This window comes from Pleurodeles waltl, chromosome 2_2, assembly GCF_031143425.1.
Source record: "Pleurodeles waltl isolate 20211129_DDA chromosome 2_2, aPleWal1.hap1.20221129, whole genome shotgun sequence".
Lineage (NCBI taxonomy): Eukaryota > Metazoa > Chordata > Amphibia > Caudata > Salamandridae > Pleurodeles > Pleurodeles waltl.
Genome location: NC_090439.1, coordinates 76,781,687 through 76,791,935, shown reverse-complemented (window position 1 = coordinate 76,791,935; position 10,249 = coordinate 76,781,687).

The window sequence follows — 10,249 nt, the reverse complement described above, 5'->3', positions numbered from 1 at the left end:
CCTCATTAATATTCATGAGGTAGGTCGCAATTTGTGACCCCATTGGGAATGGCTGCTCTTGCAGGGATGTCTGTGGCTGCTTTTTAAATAAAGCAGTTTTTGTAAATGCAGCCTGTTTTCCTCAAAGGGAAAGGGGATGCATTTCAAAATGAAAAACAAAAAGTTTTCTTTTCATTTTTTCAGAGCAGGCAGTGGTCCATGGGACCACTGCCTGCTCTGACAAAATATTTTCACATCCATTCACAAAGGGACCCCTTCCCATTTGCAAATGAGTTACCAGCAATTTGAAATTGGTGTTAACCGCAATTGTTTTGCAACCAGCAATTGCGATCACAAAACAATCATACATCCCCCTGCAACTTTCAATTAGGAAAGGATACTTCAGGACACCCCTTCCTAATTGTGAGTCACTATCCCTATTTTGCGGGTCAGTAATTGCGTACCAACTCACAAAATAGGGATGGTAGATTGTACATGTCCATTTTGCAGTCGCAAACATTGATTTCTGACATTTGCGACTACGGAAAGGCGTCGTACATCGGGCCCTTAGTACACAATCCACAGCCTCCTTCAATCTACTTTCTAAAAAATAATTAGCAAAATAGTTTTTATACCTCAATTAGCAAGACTTTACATTACCAGCATGATTTTTCAGTTTGGTCCTTCTTCGTGTTAATCAGGGAAACATAAGTCTTGTTTTATAAACAGTTTAATCAAAGCCCACTTTAATCAGGGTAACATAAGCCTTGTTTTATGAACAATTAAATCAAATACACATGCATTATAGCTGATGGTCCTCTCTCTGCATCAATCAGGAAACATAGGGGCTCATTATGAACACGGCGGGATTCCCCGCTGTGTTCATGCTGGAGGTGTAAACATAGACCGCCAGCCGCCTCTATAATATATATTCCACCGGGCTAGTGGGCAGAGACAGTGTTTCCAACAGCCCGCCCAGTGGAATGCTGGGCCAGGATATTGCAGACGGCTCTGACATCCATAAATCGGGCAGTGACCTGAGCGATGGGGCTGTGCACGGGAACCCCTACACTGCCCATGCCAAGTACATGGGCAGTGCAAGGGCCCCCAGGGGGGTCCCGGAGCACCCCTTCCGCCAGCCTTTCCCTCGCAGGGGAAACCACCAGGGAAAGGCTGGAGGAACAATGGTTCTCAATCCGCAGGGCAGCGCTGCTTTCAGCGCTGCCCAGTCCGATAGAGAAATCCGCCATCGGCAGGCTGCCTGTCGGCAGGAGCCTGGCGGTGGTGGAGACTGCCTGTGGCGGTCTTCCCTTGTTTATTATATGGTGGTCCAGACCACCATGCCGGTGGCGGAAATTACTGTGTTGTTACATTATGTTCATAATGAGGCCCATAATTCTTGTTTTTGGGATCAGTTCAATTCAATGCACATGCAATTTAGTTCTTGGTTCTGTGAATACACATAAAAGCTTAGCTCTAATGCCAAGTTCATTAAGTCTCTTTTGTGCGATAAAAATCTTTCTATATCGCTGGTCAGTTACTGTTTTGTTGAACAGCACCACACTGTACGTGTTTACAAATACATTGCATTGATAATGTCTGTAGCCTTTGCCTTGTCTTTTGCTTTTTCAGGTTCATTGCAGAGGTGAAGTTCTAAGATGAAAGGAAAAGAGGCATTAGATGCAAGAGGCATTGTAGGAGGGATCGGGAAGTGTGGCAGAATCCAAGAGTGAACAGGTGAATAGGCCTTGGCAGAACTTGGGGAGTTCTGCTCCGTGGAATTACGAAGAGTGAAAAACAAAACTTGACACTACTACGCAGAACTCTGCAAGCAGGCATCAGTGCTCTTCTGTCCATGTCTACCATTTGCACTGCTTTTTTACATGTCAATAGCGTGATTCACAATTCTGCGCTGCACTAGTGGAGCAAATGGCACCATGTGGTCCAGATGGGTGCTGGCATTCTGTTTTACCTGTTTTACTGTTGTGGCATGTGTTGGACCTGATTTTCTAATCCTAAATATATCTGTGCAAATCTCCCCCTATACCGCTTACCCAGCCCTCATTTACCTTTATTGAATTATTGTGTGTCTTTGTGTTTGTGTATTTTATGTTTTTGTTATAAAAAAAATGTAATCACATTTTTGTACTTTTTTGTTTTTCCATTTACTTCCTTATTTCTTCCTTCCTGCTTCTCAGTCCTTCCTTTTCTTATTATTTTTTTTCCCTACCAAGCACCATAGCAGAGCAGGGCCATGAGACAGGAGTAGGGGGCCGGTTTGGCCCCAAGTCATACACCTTGCAGTCACCGGTACCGCTAAGAGGTGCAGCCCATGACATTTTTTCTGAGGTGGAGGTGGCCACACTTGATTTTTATGTGCAGAGCCACCTCCCCTCCATGCTGACAGTAGGTGGTAGGCCTGGGAAGGGGAGCGTATGCCAGTGTGTGCCAGGGTATCAAGGTGTCAGGGCCCAGTGAGTAATTATTTATTTGTTGTATTCTACAATGCTATTTTTTTCAAATAGCATGCTGCTCACACTGAGATGTAAGTTAAGTTAATGTTATGGTAAGTATTATGTGATGCAGTTGGAACCAGCCAGGTGCTCCGCACTACCTAATCACTCTCGTCAGCACTCGCTTGGGTTGATTATTTCAGAAGACATGCAGATTCCTCTGTTTTGTCTATAAGATAGTGGTAATGGTAGTAATATCAGTGATTTAATATTATCTGTGCCTTTTTATCTTATGTAGCTCATACAGCCCCAATTACAGTCTCCCAGTGATGTGTAGTATGCATCCATGCATTGAATGGGGAGACTGACTTGGCCTATCAAAGGTGGTTGAGAAGCAAAGATCAATTGTTGCAATGCATTAGTACTTCCACATGTAGTTTAAGTTTAGGAAATTTGGAAGAGGGGTTAGGTTTTGGAAAGTAAGAATAGGTCAGGTCAATAATGGTACTATAGGTGAGATGATTTAGGAAGGTACAATGTTACTGTGTTTATATTGGCTGTCAAAATGTTTTTTGCGAGATAAACTCTACCACTAATCTATTTTTTTTACCTTATCTCTGACCTCAGTACCCAAGGGCAAATGGGGGGCTACTTTGGGGTGGGTCTGGGAGCCTGGGGTGCCCCCACCCGTGCCGTTGATGATGGATCTTCTGGCCCCTGTAAGTTCTCCTGTATACATGTTATTATTTCTCTAACTTCTACCTCTCTACATTGAGGATAGTTTTTATAGTGTGCCTGACTCCTTTTGTTTTACTCATCTTTTCATATTTATTCTATCTAAAGTTTGTTGAATTCTTGCTATCCCTGCATTATCTATGGGCCAGATGTATCATTATTTTGAATAGCAATTACCTAATTGTGATTTTCTGTGAACTGCTATTAGGTAATCGCTATGTGAATGTATGAAACTCAAAAAGTTTCCATTTAGAGTTTCCTAATGACTTGCAGATCTACCTACCTCATTAATATTCATGAGGTCAGTCACAATTTGCAACCCATTGCTTTGTGATTGCTTTTAAGTAAAGTAATCTTTTTTTTTTTAAATGCAGCCCATTTCCCTCAAAGGAAAACAGAATGCATTTAAAAAAGAAAAATGAACATGGGGCCCACTGCCTCCTCTTAACAAACATTTTTGCATGCATTCACAAAGGGGAAGGGGTCTCTTGTGTATCCCTTCCTATTTACGAATATGTTACCACCTACTTGAAGTAGGTGGTAAAATGCAAATGTTTTGTGACCACATTTCATGACCTTCTCTAGTATACTCACTGCAAGGGAATCGAGAAACCCCACTTTAGCACCTACAGCTAAAAACAATGGGATGATGGAAAAAGGAAAGAAGGATGGAAGGGTTAAAGAAAGGATGGGTGAAATGGTATGAGTGAAAGTATGTGTGTGTGGGTGAAAGAATGCATAGGTGGGTGAAAAGATGGATGAAAGGGTTTATGTGTGAAGTGATGCTTGGGTAGGTGAATGTTGGCTGGGAAAAAGGATGCTTGGGTAGGTTAAACCATAGGTGGATTGTTGAAAGTGTAGATAGGTAGATGGATGGATGGATGCCTGGATGGTTTGATATATAGATGGATGAAATGGGATGGTGAAAGACTGGATAAGAGAATCTAAATTTTAAAGAGTGGGTATAAAATGGTTAATAGAACAATGAAAGAATGAATAGATAATTGCTTGGATGAAAAATCAAGGGAGCTCTTCTGGAAAGGGACATGTTCACCTACTTTGCTTGGTTATCAAAGCTCTGATTAAAAGTGGGGTTGTTTTAATTTTCTATCCACTCCCTTAAATCACTGCATTTCTTAAGCAAGGCAGACATATGTCATCTCACCCATCATCATTCATCACCTCCCTGCCCATGCCATTCAGTCCACCATGACATAACTGCAGTATGGTTCAATTCGGCAGTACAACAGTGTTTTTGGTGCAATGTGTGTCTGCTTCAGTTAATATGGCATTTACAAATATTTTACTGCATTGCAAACCGAAAACAAAGTGTATTACTTACCTCCTCTCACCCACTCAGTCACCTCCTAGTACTTCACTCCTTTATTATTTCCTATGTTCTGTCCCAGCCTACCAAAATAAAATGAAAAATCTATTTTTGGCATGTGCCACATTTTTCTGAATAAAAGATTCATATAGTTCATGGCTTTCATAATGGAGTCATACCGCTTCATTTTTTCCCCTTTTTGAAATTCATCAACTACATTGAGTGACTAACCCAAAGCTTAGACACATGATGATGATCAGTGACACCCCACTATTGTATAGCAAAGCCTCTACCTACCCAGCGTAATCCCCCTAACATAGCCTGCAGTACTGTAATTTAAGTTTCCTTTTCTTACTGGCAAGCAGATGTATTTTTTGGAATTAATTTCTGGTGGAAAGCAAGGCTAAGGAGTAAAGTGGGACAAAGTGCCTGATTTCAAGTTTTGCCAATGGGATACTTTGTGATGAATGCTCCTGCCAATTACAATTTACATATTCCATTCCTTTCCATCTACTGCAGTGCATTGTTTTCTCCACTGTCTAATTATGGCAGTCAGGATATCTGCATTTTTATATGTGACGTGTGTGATGTACTTTCATTATTATTGATCTGCCTCTTTGGAATTAGGGCAAAATTGAAAGGCATTTGGAGAAGAGTGGGCCATTAGAATTAAAGTAAGATAATTGTCCATCACAACTGCCCCAGCTATAGACTGCAGAGACTAGCAAAGTACCTGATGTGATACTAGCATGCTTTCATTAATTTCCATAGTGCATAATGCCTTACTCATTAAGGAGAGGTCATTTATTTTTTATTTCCACACAAAGGGTCTGATTTAGATCATGGTGGAGGGTAATGCTTCATCACAAACATGATGGATATCCTGTGCACTGTATCACGATCCCTTTATATCTTATGGAGAACATTATACTGCACAAGGGATATCCATCACATTTATGATGGATTATTCCATCCACCAGGATCTAAATCAGGGCCTAAGTGTCTGTTTATTTTATTGTTTTTACTAGAAAATCATATAAACGAAAAAAAAAAAACATCTTTTTTAATTTGGTGTGTTATTCTACCTTAAATCCTTTCAGGCAGTCAGTGCCTTTATGTGATGCATGTGTGGGTAAAAAATGTCTCTGTGACTCATAATCAGTCACATCAAATTCCAACAACCCTAGTGGTCCAGCAATGTGTTGCTACTGTGTCGCTATAATTTTTAAACAAGTGTTTGACCAGACCACTGCTTGCAATTTGTCTTTTTCATGTTTTTCATTCTCTTGATATATTTACACCTGCTGGTCCACCTACACCCCAGGAGATGGCAGCCTGGCTGGTGCAGCTGAGGTTAGAGGCCATACATTTAGACTATCAATAGCTGGTGGGTCTGCAGGAGGAGGAGGATGAGGCAGTTTCTTTAGTCTAGGCTCTAGTTCCCCCAGCCAGCCGCCAGCACCTTCAGCCTCCCAGCGGCAACAACATAACCAGCGCCACCGCCAGGTTACAGCTGCCCATCCATGTTGAACCACTGCTGCCTCCCCCACTCAGAATGCATTTTCCAGTACCACATCCTTCAGCATCTGGAGCACCTGGACCACGGAATGGCATGCATCAAGAAAAGCCTTGATGATCTCTGAACCCACATGAAGAACATCTTATTCTAGCTCTTTTTTATGTTTGTTTTGGTGGGTAGGACATTTGTTGTGGGTAGAGAGGGTGTGAATTTTGAAGGCAGTTCAGAGTTAGTTTGGCCATTTTTTTGTTTAACATTGGTTGGGTATGGGTTTATTTATTTGGGGAGAGGGAGAGGGAGAGACAGGAATGGAGCTGAGAAAGTTAAGTGATTATGCAACTTAAGGCATAAATGATGATTGTGATGAATAATGTTCAGATCTAAATTCCTTTGTATGTGTGGATGGGTAAATGGAGCTGGTGTGCATTACTTCTCAGGTAATAGAATATCTCTCAGTGAGTTAGTATCACTTTCACCATATCTGCCCCCACTTAGCATGTAATCAATCCATTTATGGTGTAAATTAAGTCACCTTAAAAAATCAGACAGCCTGGGGGAAGAGGGTTAGGCGTTAGGGGTTTGATGAATGGATGGAAATGGAATTCTGGGGAAGGTGTGAAAAATACAAACACTACACAACAACAATATTCATCAGGGCAAGGTTAAGCAGCACATCAACATCAATCTGTTGTAGAAGGAAATTAAGGAATGAGAATGACACAGTTCGATTACATTCTTTGCAAACAGTCCTTCGCCCCAGGGACCCAAGGTATTATTAGATAGTTAAATGTTCTGTCATCTAGGTTTGAAAAATAAAAATTATGAAGGAGTGAGGTGAGCCCACCCAGTTCTAAAAATTATGATTTATAAAAGAAAAATGATACTTTACTGCCAAATTGAGTGGTGCATCTTCATTTGTCTAGGAATGTCTGTCACTCTTGGGTGCTTACCGGAAGTGTTCCGGTAAGTAAGAAGGAGTGTTGAGCTTTCTCCTTTTGTGCAGAAGAGGAGAAGGCCTGCATATTGCAAAACATAAATGCTATTATGTAGAGTGAAGATAAAGGACAGAAGGTAAGCTCAATGCGAAGTGTACTAAGAAGACTCAGAGGCAGAGCATGAATATAAGAGGAGTTTCACATTTGAGCCAGCGGTGCAGCACACACTCAGCAGTGTTTCCCAAATCACCTAGCCTTTCTCCAGTGCAGGTAGCTGAGCACTATGCCTCAGAGTCATCATCATGGTTTCACTTTGAAGTTATAACTTCCCTTTTCTGGCTGTTGAGACATTCCCACCCTCAGCCCTTCCATCCTCCTCCTGACTCTGAGTAACTCTGAGTTCCACTCCCAACCTGAGCAAGGTAGAACTGTAGTGCACTGCTGCTGAAGAACAAATAGAGAAACAGAAGTGGAGTATTTTGAGTAGATTTGTGTTTGTTAACTAAAGTGACTGGTCTGGTCTCTGAGGAACCAGAAAAAAGGAGTGGAACCTACAGGTAAATTTTGTTTAAGTTTGAAAGGGCCAATCGCCTTCAGACAAAATGATCACTCATCCGGCTCCAAACATTGCAAACCATAGAAATCAAGTTTACTAATTAGTTGCACACCCTCCCTTACTGTCTGCCACTACATAAATCATCAATCAGCACTCACAATCACTCAATAGTATATCATCAATCATTGGTATAATAGTTACCTTCTCTAATCCAAGCACAGTGGTACATACACAATTGTATTTCCACTTTGATGCAAGCAACACATTGGAATTTGACTTGTAAATCAATTATCTTCTGGGGCAGTCCTGCTAGGTGATTAAAAAAAACGATAGTCATGGGAGGGAGGCAGACATTGTCTCCAATCACCTTAAGGGAATGGGGAGCTTTTTCACTTCACACTGGCACAGTTCCAATGCGGTCATACATGTGCCTAAAAATGGTGGGGCATAAGTTAGACACAAACATAATCTTCCACTAGCTATATCCATATTAGCCAAGTACTTTTTTGCCAGCCTGCTGAGCACTGTCTATTAGTGCATCTTTGCATACCACTACACCAATGGGTTTTGATCCACATAGACCTCTTTTGGGTCATTCAAATAAGTCTGGAACATCTTCACAATGGTCATTGGTGCTTCACTTGCTCGATCTCTTTTGCCTTTGCGTCTGCACTGAACTCAAGACCTGCCACTTGAAACAAAGCCATTATAGAGGTTGGGGCCAATTCTTCTGTTCCTGTTGTTGTAGTTGGTGCTGTTTTTCTTGTTGCTTGTGTTGGCTACTGTGAGACAAGAGTGCCTCTCTGGAAGTTGAAGGCGGAACAGCAGAACTTCTGCCCGGGAGTGGGAATTCATGAATTTTCCAGCCATTATCTTCTAGGTTTCTGGCTTGCTTAACAATCCACGTCTTATATTTTGAAATATCTACTTCAGAAAAAGGAATGAAAGTGGCCAGAATTTGTTTGTACCATGGATAAAGTAGTGTGGCACCGCTCTGCTCATTGGACAATAATATGTCTCTTTGCAGCCTTGTGTTAACATCCAAGTGAAGGATTATGCTCTCAACCAAGGTATGTGCTTCTACATTTTCATTTACATATGCGAGTGAAAACCTTTCAGACACCTTTTTTTAACTGATTCTGTTGCAAATGCAGCAACGGGATAGTTTAGCCCACCATACTATCCTCCTTGCTGACTTTATGTATGAAAACCTCAAAAGGAAGTAGCATTTGTGGGAGCCATTTGACTAGGCCCCATTTGTTCATATGATTTTTCCAATTGCATCCCCTCCTCTTTCAATGACATACTCATTGAGCTGTCTTACTGCTTAAACAGATGTTGCAACATGTAATAGGTTGAGTTTCAACTTTTTGGCACCTCCTGTATGAACACTGCAACTGGAACTTTATTACACGCTGAATAATCCTCCACTGCTGGAATTAGTGCAGATTCTACTGCAGCTGGTCAGTATGTTGCTGACTGTGGGGGTCATTACAACATTGGCGGTAAGAGCCGCTTTCCGCCGTGCAGAAGATCGCCAACACACCACCGCGGCAGCGGAATTCCGCCACAGCTATTATGACCCACATTTCGGAATCCACCAAAATTCAGACACCCACACAAGTCCGCCACACCAAAGGTCAGTGATAAACTGGTGAAAACAAAACCTCCACCGTCACGCCAACAGAAACACGCCCATGCTATCACGACCCACAAATCCACGGGGCGGTCTTTCAAATGCGGTATTCCATTGACGGTACACACTGCCACGCTCAAAATACATACACATCTCCAAAACACCGCCACAATGGACAATTCGAAATACACACACCTGATACACATACACACACCACTCCCACACAATCAATACTATATAAAACACACACCCACATCACCCACAAACCCCTACAACCAAAAATTTAGACGAAGGCCAGAGAGACAGCACAGCTTAGACAACCCCACCATACAGAGGCACACAACACCATCACCCACACTACTTCCACGCACAAAGCACCACACACCACTACATATCACCACACTCATGACCACATACACCACCCCACACATCACCTACACCACCCCATGGCACGGCAAAGACACCCCAGGTTCTCGGAGGAGGAGCTCAGGGTCATGGTGGAGGAAATCGTACGGGTAGAGCCACAGCTATTTGGATCACAGGTGCAGCACACCTCCATAGCTAGGAAGATGGAGCTATGGCGAAGAATAGTCGACAGGGTCAATGCAGTGGGACAGCACCCAAGAAATCGGGACGACATCAGGAAGAGGTTGAACGACCTACGGGGGTAGGTGCGTTCCGTGGTCTCCAGGCACAACATCGCGGTACAGCGGACTGGCGGCGGACCCCCACCTCCTCCTCCACAACTAACAACATGGGAGGAGCAGGTCTTGACTATTATGCATCCTGAGGGCCTCGGAGGAGTCGGTGGAGGAATGGACTCTGGTAAGTCAAATCTTAACTATCATATCCCCCACCCTACCTGCATGCTATCATGATGACAGCAGCTCTTTCCAACTGGATCTAGATGACCAGCCCGGACCATTGTGGGCCTCGGGACAGTCGGTACCCCACACCCAGTCACAGGCCACCACAGACCTTCCACTCTCTGGTAACACCAGCACAGCACACACCCAGCGGGCCCATACCTCGGTACCCAGGACACGTCAATCAGCTGTGTGTCCACCACTACAGGGAACCCAGGATAACCCACCACCCCAACAACAACA